The sequence below is a fragment of the Heterocephalus glaber genome, unplaced genomic scaffold (genome assembly GCF_053883595.1).
Source record: "Heterocephalus glaber isolate CG9 unplaced genomic scaffold, H.glaber_assembly_v1.0 deba00001140, whole genome shotgun sequence".
Classification (NCBI taxonomy): domain Eukaryota; kingdom Metazoa; phylum Chordata; class Mammalia; order Rodentia; family Bathyergidae; genus Heterocephalus; species Heterocephalus glaber.
The window spans coordinates 3388789-3404397 of NW_028258200.1; the positions used below are offsets into that span (position 1 = coordinate 3388789).

The 15609-nt window shown below is 43.1% G+C and overlaps 1 gene segment (V, D, J or C); it reads right to left on the reverse strand.

The window, feature by feature from the left end:
- The window catches only part of LOC101718346 (Ig mu chain C region membrane-bound form-like), a 208800-nt gene that overhangs the window by 95731 nt on the left and 97460 nt on the right, over positions 1–15609 (reverse strand).

A 15609-nucleotide genomic window follows, 5' to 3' on the forward strand; every position in this document is an offset into this window, starting at 1 on the left:
TATTTTACAACCACATCACATTAGCATCTCCGTGATTGTTGGTAACAATCTGTGTGCCCCATTCAAACCCGAAGGTTAGTTTTCTTTCTTACAATATCATTTTCACCAATTCTAGTTTACTATGTATGCTGCAAACATATGGTTGCTGTGAAAGTCAGATGAAAATTATTTTTTCCCATTTAAAGCTGTAAATCTTTTCCTTCTTGGTATTCATATGTATTTTCAAATTTCATTCTCCAAGAAGCAGAGAGAACATGTTGGCGAAACGTCTGTGACTAGGCCTGGAGCTGAGCCTGAGACTTCTCCTGGTCCCAGAGAGCAGGCTGTGTCCTAGAGTACAGGACTGTGATGAATGTGTGTGGCCAGCCTGGGGCCTCTCTGGGGGTCCCTGAAGGGTCAGTGTGGAGGGTGTTTATGGAGAGATTTATGTTTCAGCCAGGAAGCTCTAATTAGAGCAGATTTCTCTCCATCATGTGTGTGGCTCTTAAATCTGCAGAGGCCTGGAGAACCAGTGCCCATGTTCCTTCCTGACAATACTGAGTGAGATGGAAAAATGGAGGCATCATTTTTCTCTTTACAAAAAGGAGGGAAACATTGGAGAGGACAGTCAGGGCAGCCATGCAGAGTGAAGCAGGGGACACTGAGAGAGTGGCAGGCCTTTGTGCTTCAGGGATTCAATTACACAATGTGAGTTGCCAGGCTGCAGGCAGAAGGTCACAGCTTATGAAGACCTGCACATCATCCTGAGACTTCTCAGCGCTCTGTAGCATTCCACCTCATGTCTCTGTCAAGCCACAGGAGCCTGAGGTGAGTGTAAGGCTGCTTGAGCTTTTCAAGATTTCATCTAAATCCGCTTCACTTTGTGACTGGTTAGTCACATCTCCTTGATCTTTAAAGTCATCTTTCATTTCAAAAATAAGACAATGCACAGGAGAAACTGGGGGTGTCCCCAGCATGGTGACAGAGCCACCAACCAAGGCTCTGCAGGAGCCTACAGCATCCACATCCTTGGCCACAAATAAGCTCCACACACCTAAATTACCCCTAGGATTTAGCAAACAGAGATGAAAACTTCATTTCCAGGATGATGGATGCAAAACAAAGAAGGAGATGAAGGAACTTAAAGCCTAGACACAAAACCATAGATCAGCAGAAAGAGAGATGCCTGGAGCAGTCCTGAGCATGATGTCTATAGACAGAAAGAGAAGTATTTGAAGACTCTATGGTTTTATTCATCAATGACTCAGGACCCAGGTTACACATTTTCTCTAACCTGAATCTCAAAGTGTGTCGATCAGGAAATCCTCTGAGGTCCATGTCCTGAGCACCAGGTTCCTGTGAGTTTCCTCAGAATCTGATGCTGGAGACCAGGGTAAAATGCTTTCTGCCCCATCAGGGACAGCACACATTTAGTGCACATAAGGATGTGTCAGCTTATTACAAGAATATGCTTCTGTCCAGAAAGTACAGTGATAGGCCTGGGATCAGGACAGAAAAAATGATTCAGGGAGAATATTTTAGAGACTAAGCCCAAGCATGACAGGAGAGAGGCCTGCATGTCCCTCTGCACCCGTTCCTCTGCTGAGCCTGCTCAGTGCCTCCTGAGCACTTCCTGGAGGTTGTGAGCACCTCTGCAAGGAAGTTTGTGTCTGGGCTCACACTGATGTCCCCTCACTGTGTGTTGCACAGTAATACAGGGCTGTGTCCTAGTTTCTCAGGCTGCTCACTTGCAGATACATTGTGTTCTTGGCATTATGTGCAGAGATGGTGAATCAGCCCCTCACAGAGTCTGGGTAGTGTGTGCTACCACCACCCAGGTTAATTCACCAACCCACTCCAGCCTCTTCCCTCGAGGCTGGCAGAAGCACCTCATCCAGTCTCACTGAAGATGAATCCAGAGGCCACACAGGAGAGTCTCAGGGACACTCCAGGCTGCATCAAGCCTCCCTAGACTCCACCAGCTGCACATCAGCCTGGAAACCTGAAAACACAGAGACATCCTGCTCAGGAAGCTGCCACACAGGTCGGCTATTTAAATTTCACCTTTAAAATTTATCTGTTTAATTATGTATTGTAAATTTGCACATCATGAGAGACAGGATTCTTATCTCTTGGTTCACCATGGGGCACACATTTACCCTAGCATGATTTACTGAAGAGAACACCAAAGGTCAAATATGTGCTTCTGCTGCTTCTCTTGAAAATGATTTAACTGAACAGGGGAGGGATTATTTCTCAGGTTTTTATTCTCTTACATTGTTCTACCTATCAATTTTTGCCGGCATTGTGGTGTTTTCCATACTGTATCTATATTTAATCTATATCTATCTATATCACATATTTTTCAAGAGTTCAAGAATATATTGCAAGAAAAACCAAATCACCTTGAATGGGAAATCAAATTGTGCTTGATTTCTTCCAAGGAAATCAACTTTAATTACTTCAGATCAAGAAGACAAGCAAACAGCTGCTCCTAACCAGTGATCTGGCAGTGATCTCAACTCAAGAGTCAAGATATCAGCTCTGGGCCCTGATCCTAAGTGCTGAGCATTTGCTTCACAGAGGCAGAGAGGCTTCTATTCAGCTGCACTCCTGGACTGAGCTGGGATCTGTGGCAGCACCAGGGTTTGTGAGATACCTGATCCCTAACCCTTTCCCAGGCATCTGGGAGAGACAAGGGAAGAGGAGGATGCTACTGCCCACCTCTTTTGAACAACAGAAAGCCAGGCCTGTGGGGCCAGCGAGGCTACCTTTATCTCTACCTGCAACTCCAGAAGCTTGGCTTAGAGTGTTTCCCGGTGGGGATGAGAAGATGGAAGAAGGCACTAAGTCAGCATCTGAAGAATGTGCTGAGAGGAATTAACTTCTTGCATAAGAGAGTGAGAAACCCACACCCAAAGTGCTCTCCAAACTATGGAGTGCACGGTGAAGTGCGGGTGGCAGCAGACAGGATCCTTGGAGACATGGGCTGACCCGCCAGCTGCAGGATTTCACAGAGCCACAGGGGTGAACAGCACCAGGTCAGTCCAGGGTGAGATATCAGATGATTGGATCATGAGGTAGAGCAGCACACAAATCAGGGTGCTTTAGGATGTAGCATGACATTGAGTCTCTTAGACATGGAACTTGTCCAGAAAGAAAAAAGAGACCAGTCAACCTTTGTCATTCAGGACAGCTGTGAGTCCCAGGGTGTGGGCTGTGACACCTGTAAGATGCATCCTCACATAGCACAAATTCTAGAGTTTTACCCAGATGCAGGAATAAATACTGTGTTTTAATAGTCAGTTTATGGATATTTTGTGGTTTGTATACCTGCTCCATCTGTGAAAGACATTTGTAGTGTTTCTAGATTTCAACACACACACATTACAATAACTGTGTTGCAGGATTGGTGAGGGAACATCAAATTGTACCCTGCCATAGGAAACACTCAGGACAGGGACTGCTAGGTTGTGTGTTAAGTGCCAGCTTAGTTTTTTGTGAAAATATAAAATTCCCAGCAGTATAGTGTTGTCAGTTGATTTACTTCAGAAAATAAATCAAGAGAAATGTTCTTGTGGATTATATCTTGTTCTCAGCCTGTTAGGGAATCTTCTCAACATTTCCAATGGCCCCAATGCCTGCACTCCCCAGGCTCTCAATCATTTGACAGCAGGCGAGAGTCAGGGTCCATCCTGTCCCAGCCTTGTCCTCAAGGACTTGGGAGAGCACAGAGAGAGCTGACGTCCATGCTCTGATCTGGGCAAATCTTGGCCTTCTCTCTGGTCTTGAGATGGCTATGGATACCTTGTTCTTTCATGGATCCATGGTCAGGTCACTCAGTGTCCTCAGCTCAACTGGCAGATGTGCAAGAAATAGACACCATTACCTCCAATCAACCTGAAGTTAGCTTTTGTAGATATCCAAATTCTATTGAAGATAATGTAAATACAGCAAATTCACTTTGCAATAGAGTCTGACAAGATGTTTCAGACATTTCATCAGTTTCTGAGGCTCAGCACTACTGACTCTAGGTGCAGATAAATAATTCCTTAACCTGTTCTGTAGTATAGTAAGATGTGTGACAGCATCGATGGTCTCTACCAAGGAGATGCTGAGAATGGCCCCTGCACAATGGAATCTACAGGAGCCATCCAAGGCATTGGGCTACATGCTCAGGGGTGGAGAACTGAACAGCTCCCATAACAGCTGATAACTCAGAGGAACATATAGACTGATGTTCAGCCATTCAGAGGAATAAGCTTTGCAGGAATAAGAATTGGGAAGTGTCCTTCAGAATGAGATGCCCTGCAGATTCATGTGAGGATGGAAGGCAGACTTTCAGTCAAAAGGCAAATAGTTTTCATGATTAAATATTTCTTCACCTAAAATCTAATGATACTGTGTAGTCAAATGAGTTCTAAACTGTTTCACTGAAAAAATGATTATGTAATCCATGATGAAATTGATGGGGAAGAAGTAAAACCTGATTCCTTGAAAGCATAATACTGTAGGATTAGAGACATGAAAGAGCCCTGGAATCTCTGTGCCTGGGCTCCAGATTGAGATGTTAATCACCTGAAGAGAAAACCCTCCAGGCTTTTCTCTGCATCTGCTCTGAATTTAGCTCCCTACACCAGTGTGTGCAGAGCATGCCCTGCTGGTCCTGAGTTTCCCTGCAGGAAGGTTTATGTCTGGGCTCACATTTGTACCAAATCACTGTGTTTTCTCCACAGTAATACATGGCTGTGTCCTTCACAATAACAGAATTCAGCTGAAGAGAGAACTAGTTCTTGTCCATGTCTCTGGAAATGGAGATGCGGCTCTTGAGGGAGGAGCTGTAGCTAGTGCTACCACTATAATATGTTACCCCCATCGACTTCAGGCTCTTTCCTGGTGGCTGACAGATCCAGTGCTGTTCATAACCACCCATTATGATAGCTAATCCAGAGACCATGGAGGTGAGGGACAGGGTCTGACAGGGCTTTGCCAGGTCAGAGCCTGACTCTTGCAGCTGCACCCCAGACAGGACATCTGGGGACAGTGAAAACCTTCCTGTCAGTCACCTGATTTCATCACTGTCCCGTGGACCCTTGTCTCACAGTGAGGACACACCATGGGGACCTGTCACCAGGCACAGGAGAAGACTCCGTAGTCTCATCTTCTGGACCACACCCCTGCTTTCCTCAGAGAACTGTCATGTCTGAGGATGGAGCTGTGAGCTCCCACACCACAAGAGGAGAGTTTGAATCTAGAGTTGGAGGATAAATTTCCATGTGGGGTCCCACTTCCTATATGAATGAAAGACTGGGGTCAGGTCATTGCTAGTTCTTTTGTGCTATGGAGACAAATCTCTTCTCCAAAATTCCAGTTAGTTTTAAGTCTGTGATAAATGGGAATTTGATTTCAGAGGAATGGTGGATGCAGGACAAATATGACCCCACTGTCCTCCTCCCAGATCAGCTTCCTCCACTCCCTTCTCCCTTCTTGGGCCCCAGTCCAACTCTCTTCTCTACCATATGGGGTCTGTGAGGCTTCTTTGGGAAAAATATGAGCACAGCTCACTCTGTCCCTGCCCAATCTTTCTCCTATGGTGCCATCCATGCTTCTTGAGATCTTGCTTCCCTATCCTTATTGTTGTCCAAAGAAGTCCTCCTCTCTCCTGCTTCAAAACATCCTGTGATCCAAGTCCCACCTGGTCCAGATCCAGCAGAAACTGGAAATAAGGATGTGTGTCCTGTGCTTACTTCATAGAGATGTTTTTAATCCTTGGGGAAGAGAAGCAGACCATCTGTTGTAAATTTCCTGTCCCTGCATGAGCTTGTGTATCTACTGGGCAGTCCTTCCCTTTCCAGGTTCAGGTTCCCTTCTCGGTCTCTGAAGTTTATTCCTACATTCAAAATGGTTATCTCCTTATAGTGGTCCCTTCTGAACTGTTATCTATTATGGACACCATGTGAACAATAACAATGTCACTAAAATTCAACCTTAACACCCCTTACTAATCATATTGAGGCCACATATATTTGTCTGTTAGTTTCCTTGAAGGAGAGTATCAGTTTGTAGTCCAGGCTCTCAAGGCTGACATTTAACACACTAGGTAACCAAGCCTAGCCTCAAATTTAGTTGATCTTCCTTCATCAGCAGCTTAGGAACAGAATGCCAGGTATAAGGCACCATGCCTGGCTCAAAACATATATTTGATTTGTTTTGGTTTGGAAAGCAGAGTTTCAATTCAGAGTTCACCTTAGTCTCGGTCAAATCATTCTACTTCCTCAGACTTCAATTTTCTGGGAATATGGATATGTATAGCATCCCTGTTATGTGGCCCCATTTTTGTACCCATCCTTAGAAATTCAGTTCCAGACTGCAGTGTCCCTCTGTTCTTATTTTTTTACATTCCATATTTCTGTTCTATTTGAAACATCTTCAGGATTCATGATAAAACTGACATAATTATTCTTTCCAGGGTGTGAGGTTCAAGAGCCAGTTAATGAATTCCTCACAACAAGACCTACAGAGCTTATCACATCCAAGAGCTTTGAGGGCAAGACACTTACCATTAAGATTCACATAACTTCTGAGACAAAGTGAAGTGGCCAGAGCTTGCCTTAGTTCAGCAAGTTTTCACGGAAGCCTTTGATGTTTCCTTCCAGAACAACATGAAGAACACTTACAATGACATTCCCATGTCCTGTTCAGACCACAGCAGACAAAATTAGTGAAGGACCTTGAGTACTGGCCTTCTGTGCAGGAACCAACTAGGATATGTGCGGTGTGGTGATAGGAAATCTCTAGTTGTTTCCCTTGGGAAACTACACAAAGGCTGAGGGAGCCTCACTACCTGTCTTGGGAGCAAGGAGCACCAGAGTTCATGTCCCACTGAGGCAGACATCTGTCCATGGCTGTGAGAGTGGGAGTTCAGAGTTAGAGATGAAAGCCCAGGTCCTTGTCTCAAGGCTAAAACCCTGGAGACTGTTTGCCTCCACAGATCCTCCGTGGGCTGGATGGGTCTCCCTATTGAGATGTGCCACTGTAACACCCATGTCTGCCCCTTTCCTGTGCCTGAACTGCTGCCCTTTGTTCTCTATGGTTTCCCTTGAAACCACATGTTGGTGCATTTCTTGATCATTAATCTATGTTTCCATTTCCGTAATATACTCAAGAGGACATGTACTAACAGCATGGAGGAGGATGTTTGGCCACAGGGAATGACTGTATAGCAAGGGATTATTCTATTTCCTCTTCAACAGACATAGTCATGGGTCACACCATACTCTGACCCCTTATCAGTAAAGTTGTTTGTGTTTTTGTCCAATCTCTACAACACAGGAATCATTTTAATGTTTTCTCTATTCCTTACAGTGGAATTGTGAAATTTGAAACTGTGGACAAGCCAAGACCCCTGCATAATAAAAGGTGTATACAGGAGAACAATGCAGGCACTCTGGGCAGATCTGGGTCCTCAGTTATGTGCACTGGATACTGCAGCTTTGCATCTGATGGAACTGTGAACCAAGTCATGTTAGTCAGCTTTTCTGTACACCATCACTCACAGGTCATAAATCCAGAAGATTATGAAACTAGCACCAAGGAGTCATGACATGTTTTTGAGGTAATACCTGCAAGATTCTGATGGAAAATGGAAAAATGAGAAAGTATTAAAACACATACATCCTACCAAGGGCCTGACTCCTGCAGCTCTTCTGAGAGATTCATCAGGGCAAGAGATCCTCACCATGCAACACATGGCCCCATCTATTTCTCTAATGGAACAGAGAACAAGATGTTCCTGCTCTCATGCCCACTACACCCAGTCCCGTGTCACCAGTAAAAGTGTAGCCGTGGTCAACAGGGATAACCAAACCTCACTGTGCTAATGTGGACTCCACACTGTCATCAGTAGAAGCCTTTCATTCCACCGCCTCTCTCTAACACACAGCCCTGGGATCTCAGTTCCTCTCTGCATGAGATTCATCCAGGCACCTGTCCCCCAAAATAGCATCTGCAGCTTCATGTTTGTTCTGAGGTCACAAATTCAGGCTGAGCCACTTCATAAGCTTCATGTTTCTTGAAATGCTTTGTCTTATTGTTTTCTCTTCTCTTAGTGAAACAAACTTGGACATACACAATTTGTTGAAGTTTTCTTATATTTTGAATAAACTTGAAATGACAGTAGTCCCCACCCATGTGCTGTTGGAGGGAGTGTCTGGATGATTTCTACCCAGTGTGGATCATGACCTCAGGGCAGTGTGGCTAGGAGTAGATGGAGCAGGCTCCAGTCTCATTGCTGAAGAGCAGGCTGAGAAGGAGGGCTCAGGGAAGGTGGCAGGAAGCAGAGAGCATGGAAAAGGCAGGGAAGATACTCCTGAGTCAGTAGGGGTGCTCAGTGGCCTCTGTCAAGTCCTCAGAGGAAGGTAATGTACCTAGAGCAATGTATGGAGAGCCATATCATCATAGAGAACATTAACCAAATATTCTCAGAGAAAGAGTTTGCATGAACCAGGATTTGATGACATGGAGATGTGGCTGATGGTGGAAGGCATATGTGTACTTAATCAGGGGGTATTAATCATGAAGTAGTTCTAGACTAAAAATGATCTATACTGTGTGGTCATGTGGGCTGTAAACATGGATTTCACTGAAAAATACTAAGTGCATTTTGTCATGAGCTAGATGTTAAGAAACAAAATGCCTGCCTCCATGAACACACAATATTGTAATATCATAGGTAGGAGATTTCTGGAAATTCTATGCCTCAATGTCCTGTGAGAGATGACAATCACATGAAATAAAAACCTTCAAATTTTTTCAACTGCTCTAAAATATTCCTTGCGCTCCATGTGTCCTGTGCACCCTCTACTGGTCTTGAACATCCCTGCAGGGGGGTTTGTGTCTGGACTCACACTAAGGACCCTTCACTATGTGTCTCACACAGTAGTACAAGACTGAGTCCTCAGGGGTCACAGAGTTCAATAATTGGAAAACCTAGTTCTTGGCTGTGTCTCTGTAGAAGGACATGTGGCTAGTGGGAAATGGGTTGTACTTAGTGACACCGTCATGTCCTATTTCTCCCATCCACTCCAACCTCTTCTGTGAGGTCTGGCAGACCCAGTGCCACCAGTAACCACTGGGTGTGATGGACAATCCAAAGATTGAGCAAATGAGAGACAGAGACTGTGAGGGCTTCACCAGGCCAGGTCCAGACTGCTGGAGCTGCATGTGGGACAGGACACCTGTGGAGAAGTGTCATTAGTTCATATCAGTCAACTGCTTTCACTGCCTCTGCCTGTCCATCAGACCTCACTGATATCCACCTGTGGAGGCTGGCGCCAGGCACAGGAAAAGACCCAACAGCCTCACTTTCTAGACCAGAGCTCTGCCTTCTCCAGCCGAGTCTCAGCAGAGGACTGTGTGCTCCCACAGCCCGAGAGGAGAATTTAAATCTAGAACTTGAATAATAATCTGCATATGTGGATTCTGTTGTATGAGAAGAGTGAGATCAAGTTGTTTTTATATTTTCTGTGTCTCATAAGACCATTTATCTTAAACTGAAGTTCTGTTTAATTCTGATAAGAGCAGAGGTTGTGAAGATGCCTTGGAAGGTTTTCCAAGTATGCTCCCATCTTAATGAGATCAGAGTCCCTTCCCCACAAACCCCCTTTCCTTCCTGAGCCCCATACCAGTTCTCCTCATCCTCTCTGGCTCTGGTCCTTGCATCCTCAGTGCTGAGCCAGCATAGCTCCAGCATTCTCTCTTTGTTCCTTATCCTATGTCCACTGAGGTCTTCTTATATTCACTGTGCTGTTGTTGCATGAAGTCCAGGATGCATCCTGCTCTAACACATTCTGAGATCTGTGACACAACTCTTCTGGATAAGAGGAAACTTTGATGAAATCAAACATGTCTTGTGTTTCACGGGCAAATATAATCTTAGGAATTTGGGAAAGAAAAAGAGGCAATCTGTTTAAATGCTCTATTGCACAGATAATACTTCTGTGGATCATAATCAGCTATTTGAACTCTAATTTCAACCTCACCGATTCTACACACTATATCCTTGAATTTCAACTTCCTCCGTCATCATACACTGATGTTTCTGGATAATCTGATACCGTGTCTACAGTGATTATTAGGTTTTAGATCCAATATTGACACCTTATTAGCAATCAGTTAATTGAAGGAGACATTCAGCTACATGGTACAGACTTTCTCACACATGATCTCTTACTCTAATCTTCTTCAGTAGAGAAAACAAAAGCATGCCAGCTGGGAATGTAATTATTTACTGAATCAACAAATTGGCATAATATGTTTGTGGTATTACACAAAGGAATCAAGAAGAAGCTAAGTTGTTCAAGTGCCTCAGACAGGCAAGTTACTTTAACCTAAGTTGAAAGGAAATCCAGAATTCTGAACACCAATCATAGCAGGGAGGCCAGAATGATAGCTCCAATGCAGATCCACCCTCAATCACTTCCCTGCGATGAGGCAGAGAAAGGTAAAAACTTCAGGAAATAAATTTCCAAATATTCTCTTCCCTCCTCACAGGATGAAAGTATCTCTCCTTTGGCATATGAATTTCACCAAAGAAATCAAGCGATGTCACCTGACGGTTACACTTCTCTTGTCACACTGGTTGATCAGAGAGATACCTGGGGTATTAGCAAAGACATGTATGAAAACGTCTGACTGAGGCAAGGAAGCAGGACCCATGAGATTACATCAGGTGCATGGCCTGTTAACCTCAGTCTCATTTTCAGCTGAAGACTCCCCATTGGGAGGCTGAAGACTCAATGGTAGGAGTCTTAAGAAGCTTGAGACCAGCATCCATAGGCAATGGCAATTACCAGAGCTCATCCACAGAAAAATAAGAGACTTTTTTCCCTTTTTATTCCATCTAGAGTACAAGCCTATTGATTATTGTCAACCACGTACAAGGTGGGCCATGCCTCCTGCTCTACAAGCCAGTCTTCCCCAGAGAAGCACAGAGCTTTACAAATGGCTAGGAGGTGCTTACTCATCATAGTTCAATACCACAGTTAATCATCACAAAACACTGTCTTCTTTAATTATTGTTTTTTTGGCTACACATGCCCTTCAATGATATTCTTCATTTATGATAATTATTTTCTGATTCTATCAATCTTTGTAGGTGACAAAGCAAACATTTTCCAGTAAGAGCCCTATAGCAATGAGACTCACATCCTCAGACAGAAGAAACCCACAGAATAATCTGTATGTGAGACTCCTGCTTTCCAACACTCTGCAGCTTGTCATAGTCAAGAGTACTTCATGCTGACCCAGGATTTAAAGTGTTAAATAATTTTTATCATGATAAATCAAAGGTGTCAAAAACTTAGTTTTGAAAGACAAAATTTATCCAAAAACATCAAATGTGAATTGTCCATTTTTTCTGTGCATTGCCTCCCTTACCACTCCAACTCAGTATAGGTCCCAGCAGCTCCATTCCTAGTGATTTACAGTTTTATTCATCTTTTTAAAACTATTTCTGTGCACTCACTCAACTAATGCATGAAGTCAGTTCTATAAGAAATCCCAAGCACCTTAGAGGTTCCTCTCCTTTTCAAAAAGTATGACTGCTCTAATTTTAAATTCTTCTGATACTGAAACACAACACTCCATTGGAATCATACATTTGAAGCTGTTTTACAGGACCTACAATGACGTTTTAGATGTATACTATGGACAAAATTGGTGAGGTTAACCTAACCCTAACCCTAATGCTACCTGCTCAGCCTTGTGTCTGCTAATTGAAGATTTCTATTCTATCCCCTTGCCCTGCTGATAGAAGCCAAATAGTATGATCAGAGTAGGGCACTTCTTAATAAGAACAGTGATAAAAAGTGAAGTAAAAAAAAAACCGGAGTAGCATTCCCTTTTCCAAATAGTATTATACTGCTCTCCTGATTCAGTTGCTCAGGTGAAACATGTTAATACTGTATTCCAAACAGAAAGCATTCTGGTGAGTATCATCTACTATGGAGGACTACATTAAGAGTTGAAGGAATGAGTCTATGGGTGCTACTTGAGTTTCAAAAGAAAAACATCTCAATCAACCTAAAATTAATTGAAGACAAAATGTATTGAAAATGCACAAAATGTACCCAATTAAGTAACCATCATAGATAAGCCCTGGATACTTTCAACATGCTCAACACACACACATGATTTGTATTTAGGAAATCTAATGGAACACAAAGCCAAAATTATAATAGAACATTAAACATAGCATGCACCTTATTGAATACAGTTCACTGTAAATCACTGGTTGTTCAGCTGGAGTGTCCTGTTACAGAGAACGCAGTCACTCATTACTGCAATTCATAATGAGGAAGAATTATATTGTGCCATGGACCACTAGTTTGAAAAATGAGAGAAATTTAATTATAAATATAAGATCTGTACTAAAAAACTTTCCTTTTCATGTTTAGAGACTTAACTCAAGGTCTCATGTACTTGAGACAAGTTAGTTTGAAATGGATGCATACCCACCATATTCATTTCCCATTGAAAAAGAATGATATTCAGTTATTCAGGCTGGATTTAGAGATTCTCCTGTCTGTGTACCAAGTGGCTGGAATTAGAGGTGTGCAACACAATGCTTCAGTGATTTTATTTTACCAAGGGCTGAAATCTTGGTAAATTATGATGATTTAGAACCCTAATCTTTCACTGGAGGTGGCACTTGTCTGTGCTTTCAACCATCAAAGAGGTTTAAATAGTAGCAGAACTTCTGCCAAGGCTGGAAAACTTAGTAAGACCTAGGCTGAAAATTTTAAATAAAAGAAAAAGCTCGGGGCAAAATTCCCGAGTTCAGTCCCTGTACAATGAAAAAAGATCAATTCCTAATTTCCAATTTTCCCTGTGAAACGAATAGGTGAGCTGATCAGTGTGACAGAAGAAATATTTATCTGTGACAAAGTTCCCTTCCTTTCTTTCGATCTGTGATCTTTCACCCACTGTCAGACCCAGCCTGCAAACAATCCTTCATTTGTGGTCACACTAAGTGCACCCTGGCTTCTGGAGAAGTTTCTTGTTGTAGTTGTTGATTTTTGTCTCCTTCCAAAATCCCCTGCTCTCTCATTTCCTATTTACTTCTGTTTGCTCTTTCCTACTCAAAAAACCCTTTTATTCTATTTGTTCTTATGCTCAAAGACCTTACCTATGGGAATTGACCCCTACTTCAGTACTTGTTTTATACAAAGAATTTTTAAAACAATGTCTAGAAACAGTCTATGGACTACAGCAATTATTTCAAAATAACACACATATCTCTTTCTAATTATACCAATATCTCATGCATGCCCCTGTAGATCCCCCCAGTTCAATGCATTTCTCAGTGTGGGCTCAGTGTGCAGCCTCTTTAGGAAGCTGTCCTTAGCAGCAACACTTTTCCCTCCCTTGCTAATACGTTATCATCCCCTCCAACTTTCTCAGCCTTCTACATTCTATGGAAAGCCTAACTGAAACAGTCTCATGGTAAAAATATTAATCTTAGTAAGCTAATGAATAAGGAACCTAGCTAATGAAAGGGCGCAAGATACAGTTGAGTGATTAGCCATTTGATAACAATTAAAATGAGAAGTCAGGAGTGCTTGAGCACTCCTGTAATTACATCACTTGGGAGGCCGAGGCAGGAAAATCACCCCTGGTTTGAGCGCAGCCTGGGCTATACAGTGTGACCTTGTGTCAGAAAACATACATACATACATACATACATACATATGAACATGCATACATACACACATACATACAGAAAAGGAATTAAAATGAGACTAGTCTATTACCTATGATTTTGGGCCAAGAGAGAAATTTCTGCATTACAAGCAAGGAATGCAGCCCTCTCCCTACTAAAAGGAGTTGCAGTTACTCCTACTAAGCTCCTGAGTTTCAAGGAACTTAAAAAAATAACCAGTTTTTCTCTAAAATCTCAGGTTCCTTTGAACCCTGTGTGCTGAGGAAATGGGTTGCAGCCTGTGTTCAAAGTGTTATTTTAAATCTAGAGGCTGATCTGTGATAGGTGGCCAGTGAACAATTCAGCTATGTGGTCACTAAATAATTCAGCTATTACTGTGCTCAATTGTTTATGATTAGCTCTCCATTGAGACTAAAGAAGGCTACCCACTTGGGACACTTCCTGGGAATCGGGGAGCTAGTCTTATTTGCAATAAAATCTGTCCCAATATCTTTCTTTTCATTGAAGACCTCTTTCTTCTATGTGTGAGAGCACACCATGAGCTCTGTTTATGCAGTAATATCATTGTGAGCAGATGTCTCACATAAATAGTTATAGCAATAGTTTTTTTGTATTGTTGAGTATGGAACCCAAGGTTTCCCCAAAGCCCCTGCTCTCTCTCCTCAGACTGGTGGAGAAACAGCTCTGCCTGCAGCTGGCCAGGAAAGCATTCTGGGATGGCAGTGTCACAATTGCAGGATGATGGGGACTGGAAACTGCCCCTGCCTTAATAAAAGGGAAAAGGGACAGATGATGCAGAACCAAACACTAGGAAGACCTGTGTGTCTTGAGCTTAGCAAGGAGGCTGTAGATTCTCATAGCTGGTTCTGGGTACTTTCTTTCAAAACGCACCTGATTCTAATCCATTCCCAGCTTCTGTCCCACACCTCCATTGCTTGGCTAGTGCGACCCCCAGGATCCTTTGATTGCAGCTTGTAGGCAGGAGAAATTACAGAAAAAGGTGGTCTAGTTAGCCTGGGCGGGGGGCAACACTCTCAAGGTGTGCACTCATTGCTACTGCTCCTGCATCCCAAGCACAAGGGTCTGAGTTTGATCTCCAGTATCAAAAAATTAAAACAATACAGAAAACATCACAGATCCAGGCTAGCCTGGCAAAGAATGGAATACAGGGAGGTCTGATATTGGAAATGCGGAAGTAGAATTCATTGCCAAGAGAGCTATGCACATGCCCTACCGAGGTCCTGAGTCGCGTGGAAGACACCGGATCAGCCCACTGCAGACAGGCAGAACTGTCCACGCCCTACTGAGGTCCCAAGTCACTTGGAACCTGCAGAATCTGAGCCTTACTGAAATTCTGTCAGTGGGAGAAAGGTAGGGTGGTTTGTAGTGGGGTACCTTGCTTTTCAGAAATGTCTTTCCGTATACAAACTATCATTTCTCAAAATATATTCTTAATTTCCCCATTTTGTTTATTTTCAACATTAAATGTTTTGTCTAAATAACTCAGTCTTATTTGTTTTATATAGATGGTCCAGGTGATTCTCCTGTCTCCCCATTTTCCATACAATTTAGCAAATTTTTAAATATGCACATCACGTGATGTCTGCTACTGTTCTAAACTTCCCATGGCTTCGCCTTTTGAGGTGATGACAAGTAGTTAACATGAGATACCAGGCCCACATGCTCTCCCTTCCTCCCTACTTCCTCTCTATGCCCCAGACACAAATAAGCTCTCTTGCTGTTTGGAAAATCAGAATCACCAAGCTCCACATTAGGAGTTCTGTTAGATCCTTTCAAGTGCAAACACCGTTTTGAACCTTCCATGTGTGTCAAGTGGTCCTCACAAAGGTATCCTGCTCTGGGCAACCTTCCCTGACCAGGCACACAGGCCAGCACCCTCCCACTTTGCA